This window comes from Fukomys damarensis, unplaced genomic scaffold (genome assembly GCF_012274545.1).
Source record: "Fukomys damarensis isolate Sample0158 unplaced genomic scaffold, DMR_v1.0_HiC HiC_scaffold_17, whole genome shotgun sequence".
NCBI lineage: Eukaryota > Metazoa > Chordata > Mammalia > Rodentia > Bathyergidae > Fukomys > Fukomys damarensis.
In genome coordinates, this window is record NW_022900929.1 from 46,696,333 (window position 1) to 46,708,833 (window position 12,501).

General features: G+C 42.2%; 1 long non-coding RNA gene across 1 annotated transcript in view; it reads right to left on the reverse strand.

Annotated features, from left to right (window-relative positions):
- Positions 1-775: 775 nt before the first annotated feature.
- The window catches only part of LOC104871729, a 14,478-nt gene continuing 2,752 nt past the window's right edge, over positions 776-12,501 (reverse strand). The window contains exons 2-3 of the long non-coding RNA XR_782953.2: positions 11,718-11,858; positions 776-930 (exon numbers count right to left, since the gene is read on the reverse strand). This is a non-coding gene — a long non-coding RNA (uncharacterized LOC104871729). The remainder of the gene's footprint in view (positions 931-11,717; positions 11,859-12,501) is intronic.

Sequence of the window (12,501 nt, forward strand, 5' to 3'; positions counted from 1 at the left end):
CCACGCCTGGCTTGGGGAATCCTTTTTGACTTCTCATTTTAGTATTTGTTCTGTTCTCTTACTTAGGTTTTCTTCAGTGCCCCTGCTACCCATATGTTACACCATCTTTACCTATCTTTAGTACTGTGCTCCTTCTCAAACAGTTCCTTAAGCTTTAAAATGTTTTCTTTAAACATTCCTGAAATGTTTAATCTTCACTAAGAAAACGTTTTGTTTAAGTCTAACCAATTTTGTCATAAAGGCACAGTATTAAATTTTTAATATTTTTTAAGAGTTCATAAAAAAGCATCAAAATTTTCAACATCAGCTATCTACACAGAAATAAATTCCTATGGGGCCGGGGATTTAGCTCAGCAGTTCAGTGGACTGTCTTGCAAGCGCAAGGACCAGAGTTCAATCCCCCGTACCAAAAAAAAAAAAAATTTTTTTATGAACTACAGTGAAAATACCAATAAAACTCTACCCAAAAAAATAAATCTTTAGGGCTGGGGATTTAGCACAGTGGCATCACACCTGCCTCGCAAGCGCAAGGCCCTCAGTTCGATCCCTGGTACCAAATAATAATAATAATGATGAACTTTACTTCAATTACCACACCTACGGCAGTCTGCACACATGACAACTGCACATGTGTTTTGCTGTTGTAACATATGAAGTACCACTTACACTGACTGCACAGGGGGTTTTTTTGTTTTGTTTTGTTTTTCTGAGACAGGGTCTCACTATGTAGTTGATACTGACCTGGAACTCACTATGTAGCCCAGGTTGGTCTTGAACTCACAGCAATCCTCCTGCCTCAGCCTCCCAAGTGCTGGGCTTACAGGTGTGTGCCACCATGGCCGGCTTGACTGCACATAGGTTTTCCTTTCCTGGCCTTTTTGTAGGACACACTTGACATCTCACTGGTCTTGCTGTCTCGTCAGGAGGTTCCTATTCACATTATACAATGTGTAGTTAACAGGAATATAAAATAGCAATAAAATAAAGTATTAAATTATTACTATGTATGCCACATTTAGAATAAACAGCATTTTCACACCAGCTGCGTACTTGCTTATAAAACCTAAAAGATAACATCAGAAATAAATTCTCCTATGAATTGCAGTGAAAATACCAATAGGACTCTACAACAAAACTAATCTCTGCTTCCATTGTCATACCCAAGGCAGTCTGTACACATGAAAACTGTATGTTCCATGCAGCACGTGTGCTTCCTTTCCTTTCCCGTGTGGCAGGCTGTTCTTGTCACCTCTCTTGTATATTTGTTTTATCAGGAGCTTCTTACCATACTGCACAATGTGCACTTAGCAGGAAAATAAGATATCAATAATATAAAACATCAAATATATAAAGAGTATCAGAGGGCCATCAACCTTCTGACTGCCTAAAAGGGGGGAGGGCAAGGGCTAAAGAGAATAAAGACAATAGAGACTTGCTTAATTTTAAAGTATATGAGGGGCCAGGAAGTCAGTGCCTCAGAGTGGGTGAAGACAAAGACTCTCCAGGTGGGCGTGGTGGCACACACCTGTAATCCCAGCACTCGGGAGGCTGAGGCAGGAGGATCACTGTGAGTTCGAGACCAGCCTGGGCTACATAGTGAGTTCCAGAGCAGTCTCAACTACATAGTGAAACCGTCTCAAAAAACCAAAAAAAAAAAAAAAAAAAAGACTCTCCAAGGTAGCCATCATTTATTGGGTACACACAACAATTGGAGGGCATATCAGGTGACTTAGGGGACAGAGGTAATCCTTATGTAGATGAGGATTTTTTTTGGTGTTTTGTTTTTTTTTTTTTGGTACCAAGGATTAAACTGAGGACCTCAAGCTTGCCAGGCAGGTGCTGTGCCATTGATCTGGATCACTGGCCTGAGATGAGGGTCTTATGCTGATGAAGATCATAGGTTATGAGATCCTTATGTTGAAGAGGACTGTAAGGAGAGTATTCTCACAAAAGTAGGTGGTAGGAGTTAAGATGATATGGAATTTGTCCCTCCCTAGGTGAAACCTTTCTCCTTTTTCTTTCTTTTCGTATTTTTCTTTCTTTCTTTCTTTTTTAACTCCTCGGTTCCCCCAAGAACCCGGATGTCTTCATCGGCTCTAATCCTGCCCTTGAGCACCACAGTATCACAGGACCATTGAGGCCTCAGTTTTGACCAGAGGCAAAGCAGAGTTGTTTCTGTTTGCCACAGCCAGTGCGCAGACAAGGTGACATTGGTCCTTAGGTACAGTCATACTTTAATTAGGAAATGATTTTTCCCCAAAATTTTTGTAGAATGCCTCTCAACAATGAGTGCTTAGAATACACATCAACATTTTCACATCAGCTGTTTACTTGCTTACAAAAGATAACATCAGAAATAAAAACCTATGTGAACTACAATGTAAATACAAACAAAAGTTTACTACAGAAATAATCTTTGCTTTAACTGTCACATCCAAGGCAGTCTTCACACATAAAAAGTTCATGTTCCATACACAGGAATCACTTATACCGATAGCACCTATGTTTCGTTTTCCTGTCCTATCCCCCAGCCCCTTTGGAACCAGGGATCAAACCCAGAACCTTGCACTCGCAAGGCAGGTGCAGCAGCACTGAGCTAAATCCTGGCCCTTCCTACCTTTCTGTAGGGCACAGCTGATATCTTTTTTGTTTTCCTGTTGTCATAGTAGGTCTTTGTGTTGCTCTGTCTGCCTGTTCACGTGTCAGTTCACCAGTGTGCTCCATGATTTTTTTTTTTCTTTTTTTTTTTTTTTTTTTTTTTTTTTTTTGCACAGTTCCCGGGCAGAAACATTTTGTTTTTCCTCTGCTGTAAATGATCTCTTAGGAGTTCCAGTCCCAATCTTCTAAGAAAATTTCTCCATCGTACTTTGCACCTGCTATTTTCTTTATAAACTGTCAAATTACTTATGCCACACACTGGCCAATCTCATCAACAATATGTACCCCACCCTTGGTTTTGTTATAGAAAGCGACCACCTCAGGCTTCTGTTTTGTTGAGGTTTCCCATTGTGGTGCCGTGTGAACATCAGAAGCACACTGCTTTTCTTAGCCATATACAAGACCAGTACCAGTGTTATAGCTTCCTGAAATCTAATGATTGTACTATACAATTCTCTGTTTTGAAATTGCAACATTTCGTTTGGAATTTCCCATTTGTCCCTGCATACAGTTCCTGCACTGCTCAGTTTGTGCTCCTTTAGCAAATGTAAGATAAACTGGAAACCGATAAACTAATTGTCAAATGTCACACTCCAAATAGGAAATAGGGGCAGCAAGTCTGTTCCCAACATCATTTGGGCCAGGCATGGTGGCACACGTCTGTAATCCCGGCACTCAGGAAGCAGAGGTGGGGTGATTGCCATGAGTTTCAGGCTAGCCTGGGATATATAGTGAGACTGTGTCTTTAAAAAAAAAATGACTCAGTTTATTACTATATGAATAAGGACCTGGTGGCTGAGTTCCAGGATAAGCGTCTAAATTGAAAGAATAATAAGTCTTTGCATCTAAAAGGATATAAGTTTTTTTTGGGGGGTGCCAGGAATCAAACTCAGGGTCTTGCATTTGCAGGCAGGCCCTGTACTGCTGAGCTACATCCCCAGCTCCAGGCATAAATTTTTATGCCATATTTTTTTTAAAGTTAGCTCTTTACTCTTTTGTTTTTTTGGTACCAAGAATCAAACTCAGGACCTTGCAGGTGCAGCACCACTGAGCTACATCTCCAGCCTTTACACCATATGTTGACCCATTGCTTTTCTATAAGTCTTTTGCCTTCCTGCGATTACCATGAGAAATCCCTGCTAAGTACAGCAGACCTATGAATGCTTTCAGTTCAGCTAGTGAGATGTCATAGTAAATACATTGTTTAAGATGGCTATTGGTGCATACAGAATGTTTTACTTGTATCTCAGCCTTTGTGTATTTCATTCCATCTTGTAGCATTTTGTCTGTTATACTTTCCAAAACTGAACGGCAGTGCTGGCATTCTGTCCAAGAGGTCAGCCCTGCCAAGATCCTCATTATATTTTCAGGCTGAGTTCTAACATTGGGTCATTCCATTTGGTTGTGTGATCATTTTGCAACATTTTGACTTGTCAAATATGTACTCACATTGCTGTTTTCTTAGTCATCTGAATCAAGGAGGTCCATATTCCTTCCATATCAGTTGATTCTTGCTCCATTTCACTGTCACAGGAACTTTGGCTTACAGGACCAACATCAAAGTCATTATTTTTTTTAAGTTATTATTATCTTCATCATCCATGCATGAGTAATCTGATGATTCTCTTTTGACCTCATCCAAAACTTGCAAATCTGTTTTTGTGTGTGTGTGTGTGCCATTGAACTGAATTGGGATACTTCTACCAGAAAAATCAAATGAAAACTTTTTAAAAAACAAATCTGAGGGCCAGGTATTTAGCTCAGTGGTTCCACTGCCTGCTTCACAAGTGCAAGGTGCCAAGTTCAGTCCCCGGTACAAAAAAAAAAAAAAATCCTAAATGCACAGAAATTTAGCAATAAACACTTCATGGGTAAAACTCACTTGCTGCTCTGGAGTTCCTGTATACACCTTGCCATTCATCTGTCAAATGGGTGAATGCAGATGGGTTTTTGCTTTCCCCAGGCACAGCTACTGTGAGTCACACCCACATTCCATTATAGTAAAATACATGTTTTCATAACAGAAAAGTGGTATGTGTATTTTTTACTCTCTCTAATACTCAAGTAAATACACCCAAAACCTGTTAGATGAAGCATTATGTAGGTACAAATCCCAGTTTGACACTTTTGCACTCGTGCACACATCTTGCCATTCATTGTACCAAGTGTGTAAACACAAAGATTGCTTCCTTTATCCCCCAGCACAGCTGGCTGCTATTATGCTAAAGTGCGTATTTACAGTAGAAAAGTATGTGATGGGTTGTTCTAACTCAATGTTATGCCCTTTGGTCTAATTATTTCTTAAGTTCTGTTGCCTCATTTCTGAATATTTCTGGTTGATCTGTTGTTCTTTCAGGTCTTCTATTACTTTCTCGTTGCCTAATAATAGTTTGCTATAGTCTTTGTCATTTTTTTAAAAATTTTGTTGTCTATAGGGTTGTTATTGTCACTTTCTTTTTTCATGTTATAATTTGTTTAGGATTTGACCACAATATTTTTCTATTGCTTGTTTTATATAAAATTAATTATCCTGAGATTCTGAAGGCAGAGCAATTCAGGATAGTCTTCTTGTCTGTGTAGAGTCCCCTCTTTTATTGTTTCCAAGTAGTGTGCAGAAACATGTCTCCCTCTCTGAGATTCCTAGGCTCTTCTCTCATCCCTCACTTTTATCAGAACCTTACCTTTCCTCTCCTTTTTCCCTTCTTGCTCAACTTGGATTTCACTCCCAGCAGTTTTTTCCCCCAATCCAGGTCCTTCTGGAAAGAAGCCCTGAAGAGTGTGTGTTGGAGACATGGCCTTTGGGACTGGATGCACCAAATCTCATCACAGCCTCCTCACCCTCTCTCTGTCCGGAGCAGTCAAAGCCCCTCCCAATCTCAGCTACATGCTCAAGTCGGTCCTCCACAGTCTTCAGTGAATCCATTAGCCCTCTCCCCTGTCCTGTTTCCTACAGGGTTTCATACGTACTCTGCAAATCAAATTCATAGCTCACGTTTGTCCATTTACATGAAATTCCTATAGACCCTGAGAGGCCAAGGGGTAACTCTCGCTATGTTTCTGGATGAAGCAGGGAAGCTCTGCTCTTTGCTAGGCCATCCAGTGGGTTGGCTGAGCCTATGTTTCCATCTGTTGACTCTCTGTAGCCTAAGACATGATCAGAAGTGTCTCCTTTCTCCATCTCTTCCTGGCCTACCTTCCTTCCCAGTCTTCACTCCCTTGGTTGCTGCTCTTACTTTCTGAGACCTCTATCCATGCACACCTGGCTTCCCATTGGCTCTGGCACTACCCAACCCAGACAAGAAAGAGAAAGAGGTTGTACCAGGAAGACCTGCAGATGTGGGCCCAGAGAAGGCTCGGATGAGGGCTTTCAGGCCCCGTATATGGTTTAGGCTCAGGAGGCTGAGACAAGAAGATTACCTCAAGTTTGAGGCCAGCCTGGGATACATTGTGAGTTCAGGACTAGCCTGAACTACATAGCAAGACTATCTCAAAAAAAGGCGGGGGATTAAGTTCAGTGGCACCACACCTGCCTCACAAGCACAAGGTCCTGAGTTCAATACTTGGAAGAAACAAAAAGAAAAAGAAAGAAAGAAAAGATGAGGGCTTCCAATCCCAGATTCTCCTACCTGTGTCAGCTGTTTGTCCATACCCCAGATAGGACAGAGAGACAGAGCAGCCCAGCATTGGGAGCCAAAGAGCCCAGCTTCTCCTCGCTCTGGGGGGACATCACAGCACTTCAAGATCAGTCACAACCTAAACTGATCTGTACTTGTACAGTGTTTTTAAAATCATTCATAAATAAAACATAAATACTGAATGTGTCATTTCCCAGGGACATAGGAACAGACACCAGGTTCTGAGGGTAGCCTTAAAAAGCTTCTGAGGATAGGGTGGGGAGAATGCGAACAGGGTGCTTTGGTGTGGAGGTGGGAGCTGCATCTGCTGGACCAGCAATCAGGTGTCCAAGTGGCCAGCCCTGGAGGCCCAGTGAACCTGCTGATGACGGGCTGGAAACCCTAAGGAGGGAGGGGGTGTCACAAAGCCAAGGCACATGGTGCTCTGACTGGGGATGGACAATGCTGGAACCGCAGCCGTATGGTTTTACCAGGACCTGTTTCCAAGGCAATGACAGTGATGGAAATCAGTGTGGAGATTTCCAAAAAAACTAAAACTAGAGGTTCCATTTGACCCAGCCATACCTCTTCTTGGTATCTCCCTGAAGAATTAAAAGCATCATACCACAACAATATATGCACACCCATGTTTATAACAATACAGTGTGCAATAGCTAACTTGGAAACCGCCCAAATGCCCATCAACTGACAAATGGGTAAAGAAGATGTGGTTTCTTTATATAATGGAGTACTACTCTGCTATAAAGAAGGATGAGCTTCAGACATTTATAGCTAAATCGATGGACCTTAAGATCAGGCTGTTGAGTGAAATAAATCAGACCCATATGTTTAAATACTGCACTGTTTCTCCGGTGTGAGAAACCTCAAGTGGAAATAAGGACTAAAATGTATAGTAGATACTGGTAAATTAGAAGAAAATGTTCAAATGGGAAGGGGAACAAGGGAGAAGAGAGAGAGAGAAAGGAAGAAAGGGACAAGAAAAAAGTGAAAATAGGAGGAAAAATACAAACAATACATAGGGAGGGAAGGGGGCTTGAGGGGGGAATGGGATAAAATAAAATTTAAATAAATAAATGCACTTATCCAACAACAACAAAAATACTCAGCATGGACTGAAAATGAGTCTAGCTGCTCTTAGCACAGGAATGAAAAGGTGTATTAAAAAGTCTGTTGGGGCTGGGGATTTAGCTCAGCGGTTCGGTGGCCTGCCTTGCAAGCACAAGGACCAGAATTCAATCCTTGGTACCAAAAAAAAAAAAAAAAGTCTGTTAATTATGATAAAAGTGAGTGGGATCATACAGGGCAAAGAAGAAAATTCAGCTTTGTTTCATAATGGATTAGCAGAGGCCTTCTGCAAGTATGCTAATATAGGCCCATCTTCCAGGAAGGTTGAGGCACTAATGCGACATCATTTCATCTGAAAAACAGCCCCAGATATTCAGTGTAAGCTACAAAAATTTCAGATGGGGCTTCAGACACCTATAACCCAATTGCTGGACACGGCCTTTTCTGTGTTCAACAATCAGGACCCAGAGGAGAGAGAAAAGAGAAAGGCTAAGATTATAGTTGTCGCAATTGGTAATGCTGTAAACCTACCTAGGTCACCTAAGGAAAAACCAAGGGACAACTGGTGAAAGGGCTCCTGTTTCAAGTGTATGAAGACTGGGCACTGGGCACAAGATTGCACCAAGCCTCCACCTGGACCCTGCTCTAAATGTGAGGCAGCCAATGTGCCTGACACATGACACTGGAAGTTGGATTGTCCCCGCTCCCGAGAGAGGGCAGGCCAGACAGAACCCTCATTTCCTGCTCTGAGGACTGAAGAGACCCAGGGAAACTTGCAATGCCCCTGTCCACAGACATCACCATCTCCTCTGAGGAACCCTGGATAATCTTGGACATCATGGGCAAGCCAATTCAACTACTTATAGATACAGGGGCAGCTCATTCTGTTTTGATTTCCTTGGAAAAGTCTCCTCTATAGCCATAGTTGGGGTTGAAGGGCCCCCTAGTTGGAGATTTTTTTTTTTTCTTGGTAATGGGAATTGAACTCGGGTCCTTGTGTTTGAGAAGCAGATGCTGGAACCACTGAGCTAAATCCCCGGCCCTCTAGTTGGGATTGTTTACTCTTCCTCTGATGTGTCACTTCAAAGGTCAAATATTTAACCATGAGTTTCCAAGTGTCTCGCAGTGCCTTACTCCCTTGCTAGGAAGAGATTTATTAACAAAATTGGCGGGCCAGGGATGTAGTTGAGCAGCACAGCGCCTGCCTAGCAAGTGAAAGGCCCTGAGTTCAATTCTCAGTATGAGAAAAAAAAATTGAGGGAAATTCTCAAATTCCAACTAAGGCCAAAACGCAGTTTACTTGTTGAGACCACACCAGGTCTCCCTGATCAAATCAGCCAACAGGTAAATCCTGCTGCATGGTATAAGGGATTACCTGGTAGGGCAAATTCACCTATGTAATTATAAGACTAAAAGACCCCAGGCGATTTCCTAATCAAAAACAGTACAGGAAATCCTATAACTCCTAGGGGCAGTCCATCTTCCAAGACAGGTCACAGTCATGCACTCTAAAGGACATCAGGGAAATATTTCTGAAAATGCCTTGAAAAATCAAAAGGCTGAAAGGGAGGCAAAATGGGCAGCCTGACAACCCCTTAAGACTCTAGCGTTATTCCCAGTTCTTGAGGAACCATTAAAAGGAGGATAAATGGGGAATTAAAAGAGGACTCTGGTGGTATCTAGGAAACAAACTGGTCCTTTCCCAAGGCAGGCTATAAACACACTTCATGATTCCTTCCATATGGGAAGAGATGCTGTATTGGAAAGGGTCACTCAAGTTTTCACAGTATTAAGACTAGCAACAACTACCAAACAGGCTGGCAAAGCTTGCCCACTCTGTGCCTACCAACAACCCAGGGAAACCCAAACCACCTCCTTTATTAGAACTTATACAGAGGAGAGAAAAATACCCCGGAAAGGACTGGCGATTAGACTATACCCATGTGCCACCATGTAGAGGATTTAAACAGATGTTCATCCTAATATGGGCTGGATTGAAGTCTTTCCTATCTGTTCAGAAATGGATACAGAGATAGTCAAGTATTTCCTAAAGAAATCGTCCCTAGATTTGGTCTCTCCAGAGTGACAATGGACCTTCTTTTACCTCTCAAATAACTCAAGGAGCGGCAAAGACTTTAGGAATGAAGTATTGCCTTCACTCCACTCGGTGGCTTCCATCTTCTGGAAAGGTAGAGAGAAGCAACCAGACCCTAAAATGAGCTCTGGAAAAACTTTGCCAAGAGATATTTGAGTCTTGGCTGTGATTGCTACCAATACAAATCATGAGGTTTTGTAACAACATGCCCAAAATTGGGATAAATTTGAGCCCAGTTGAGATGTAATATGGAAGGCCATTTCTCATATGATGGTAGACCCAGAGATTATAAGTCTCTTATAATATCTCATCAATCTGGGCCAAGTACAACAGGCTATCCAAATACATGGGAACAGAATCCTGCCAGCTCCTGGCCCAGTGAACAACTAGTGTCCACCCACAAGCCAAATGCTTATAAAAACTTGGAGAAAAGGGCTGGAGGTGCAACTCAGCACAAGGCCCTGAGTTTGACTCCCAAATTAAAAAAAAAAAAAAAATGGAGAAAGGAAACACCAGCTGACTAACTAAAGCAAAAATGGAAAGTTCCCTTTTCAGTGAGCCTCGCAATACCCTCTGCAGCAAAAGTAGCAGAAGTAGATAATTGGGTTCATCTTTCTAGAACAAAACTAATCCCGATTGAACTGCCTAAAGAACAGGATTACCCAAGCCAGGCATGGTGGCACACACCTGTAATCCAAATTTGGGAGGCTGAGGCAGGAGGATCACTGTGAGTTCGAGACTGCCTGGGCTACACAGTGAGTTACAGGTCAGTCTCACTACATAGTGAGACCCTGTCTCAAAAGAAAAGAAAAAAGAACAAGATTACCCAAAAGCAAAAAAACTGTATCTGTGAACCTCTGGAATTGAAATTTCTCTTCAAAAAGCAAATTTCCAGCACTATTACAGATAAGTAAACAAAACTTTGCTAAGGCTAAGGGTCTTAGATTCCCCCGCCACACACACCCCATACCAGATGTCAAACTCAGGACCTTTGTTATTATTATTATTATTATTTTGTACCGGGGATTGAACTTGGGAGCTTGTGCTTGCAAGGCCCTCTTATAGTCCTGATAATTTATCTGACATTCTGTTGGGAGAAATTCTACATAATTTGGGGGGAATCATCTCATAATTAAGTTATGATTAGGCCTGGTTTTCCTGTCTACAGGCCAGCTATGGCCTGTAAAGACCTAACTCTATTTTTGCCTTCGGTCACAACTAAAAGCTCAACAACTCCATGATGCTGTGACACTCCAAGGCAGGACTGCATTAGCTGAAAACATCCTGGTTGCCTGAGAACCAAGTAGTAAGAGAAAGGTTTCACCTGGGGAGGGACAAATTCCTTATCAGCTTAACTTCTCCTACCTTCTATTATAATGCTCTCCTTACAGTCCTCTTCAACATAAGAACCTCCTGATTTAAGATCTTCAGCAGCACAATATCCTCATCTACATAGGATTACCTCTGCCCCCTATGTCACATGATACTGCCTCCAATTATTGTGTGTACCCAATAAATAATGGCTAGCTCAGAGAGTGTCTTTATCCACACTGAGGCAGACCTCCTGGCCACCTATATACTTTGAAATTACACAAGTCTCTGTTGTCTGTTTTTAGCCCTTGCCGTCCCCTTTTCCAGGCAGTTGGAGGATTGATCGCCCTCCAATAACATACCTCTCTAACATACATTCTTCTCTACAGGAAGCATGGAAGTCTGACCTGCTCCTCACGTCTGGACTATTAGTAAAGTTTCTTTCTCCCATCAAACAGGCAGCTCGAGGGTCACTAACTGTTCTTGTTGTTTGGTCCTGGGAATCAAACTCAGGTCCTTGCAATCGGGAGGCAGGCAGCGGAACCACTGAGCTAAATCTCTGGCCCTGCTAACTCTTTTCTCATTTATTTTCTGACAGATTTTTCTTCCCTCAACCCATCCACAAGCCACAACACCTCTAGGTAGTTGGAGAGTATATAATCCCTAATAGGTAGGGTCTACAGCTCCTTGTAGCTTGAAAAAGCTACAGAAGACAGAGACCTCCACTCTTTCAGCATGCCACAAAGATTTATGGGATTTCTGTCTCTCCATGGGGAGATGTAATAGGACGTAGGGCATGGCAAAGCTGCCTGGGGAAATGAGCAGGACCTGTCAATTACAAGATCCCAGGGCAATACAAGGACCCTGTATGTAGAACCCTGTGAAGAGCCATTCTACATAAATTTGGGGGGAAAAATAATTAAAGTATGACTGTAGCTAAGGCCCAATGTCACCTTGCGCAAGAGCTGGCTAAGGCATGCGGAAACGTAACTCTATTTTGCCTCTGGTCACAGTTGAGGCCTCAATGATCCTGTGATATTGTGATGCTCAAGGGCAGGAGTACATCCGATGAAGACATCCTGGTTCTCCGAGAACTGAGTAGTAATAAGAAAAAAAGAGAGAGAGAAAAAAGTTTCACTTGGGGGAAGGACAGATTCCTTATTAGCCTGCTATCTTGGACCACCTATTGCAGGAATGCTCTCCTTACCACTCTCATCAACGTAAGATTCTCAGAGACCTAAGATTCTCTTCCACAGCCCCCTAAATCACCTTATACTCCCAGTGCTCATGGTACATACCCAATAAATAGGCTTGCTCAGGAGTGTCTTTGTTTTTGCACTGACCTCCTGGCCACCCAAGTACTATGAAACTATGCAAGTCTATTGTCTTTATTTCTTTACCCCCTTTCAGACAGTTGATCACCCTCCAATACGGTCCAACCTCCCACAGATGGTATAAAAGAAGAGCAGCCATCATGGAAAGCCACTATCCAGCATGAGTTTTCACAGTTGCCTGAGCCATGTCTGAGTGTGGTGTGTACTTTTGATTTTGCTTTTACCTTCTTTTTCTCTTTTTTTTGGTCCAAATTCACTCTGCAGAGCTGATTTGTCCCATATCCTTTTTACCCCACACTTTTCAAGTAAATTTTTTGGCACTGTTACTGTCCAGTTCTTTGTTCAAGGAAAGAAAAACCTGGAATACTTTTGATTGGTGAGCCTTTTTTTTTTTTTTTTTTTT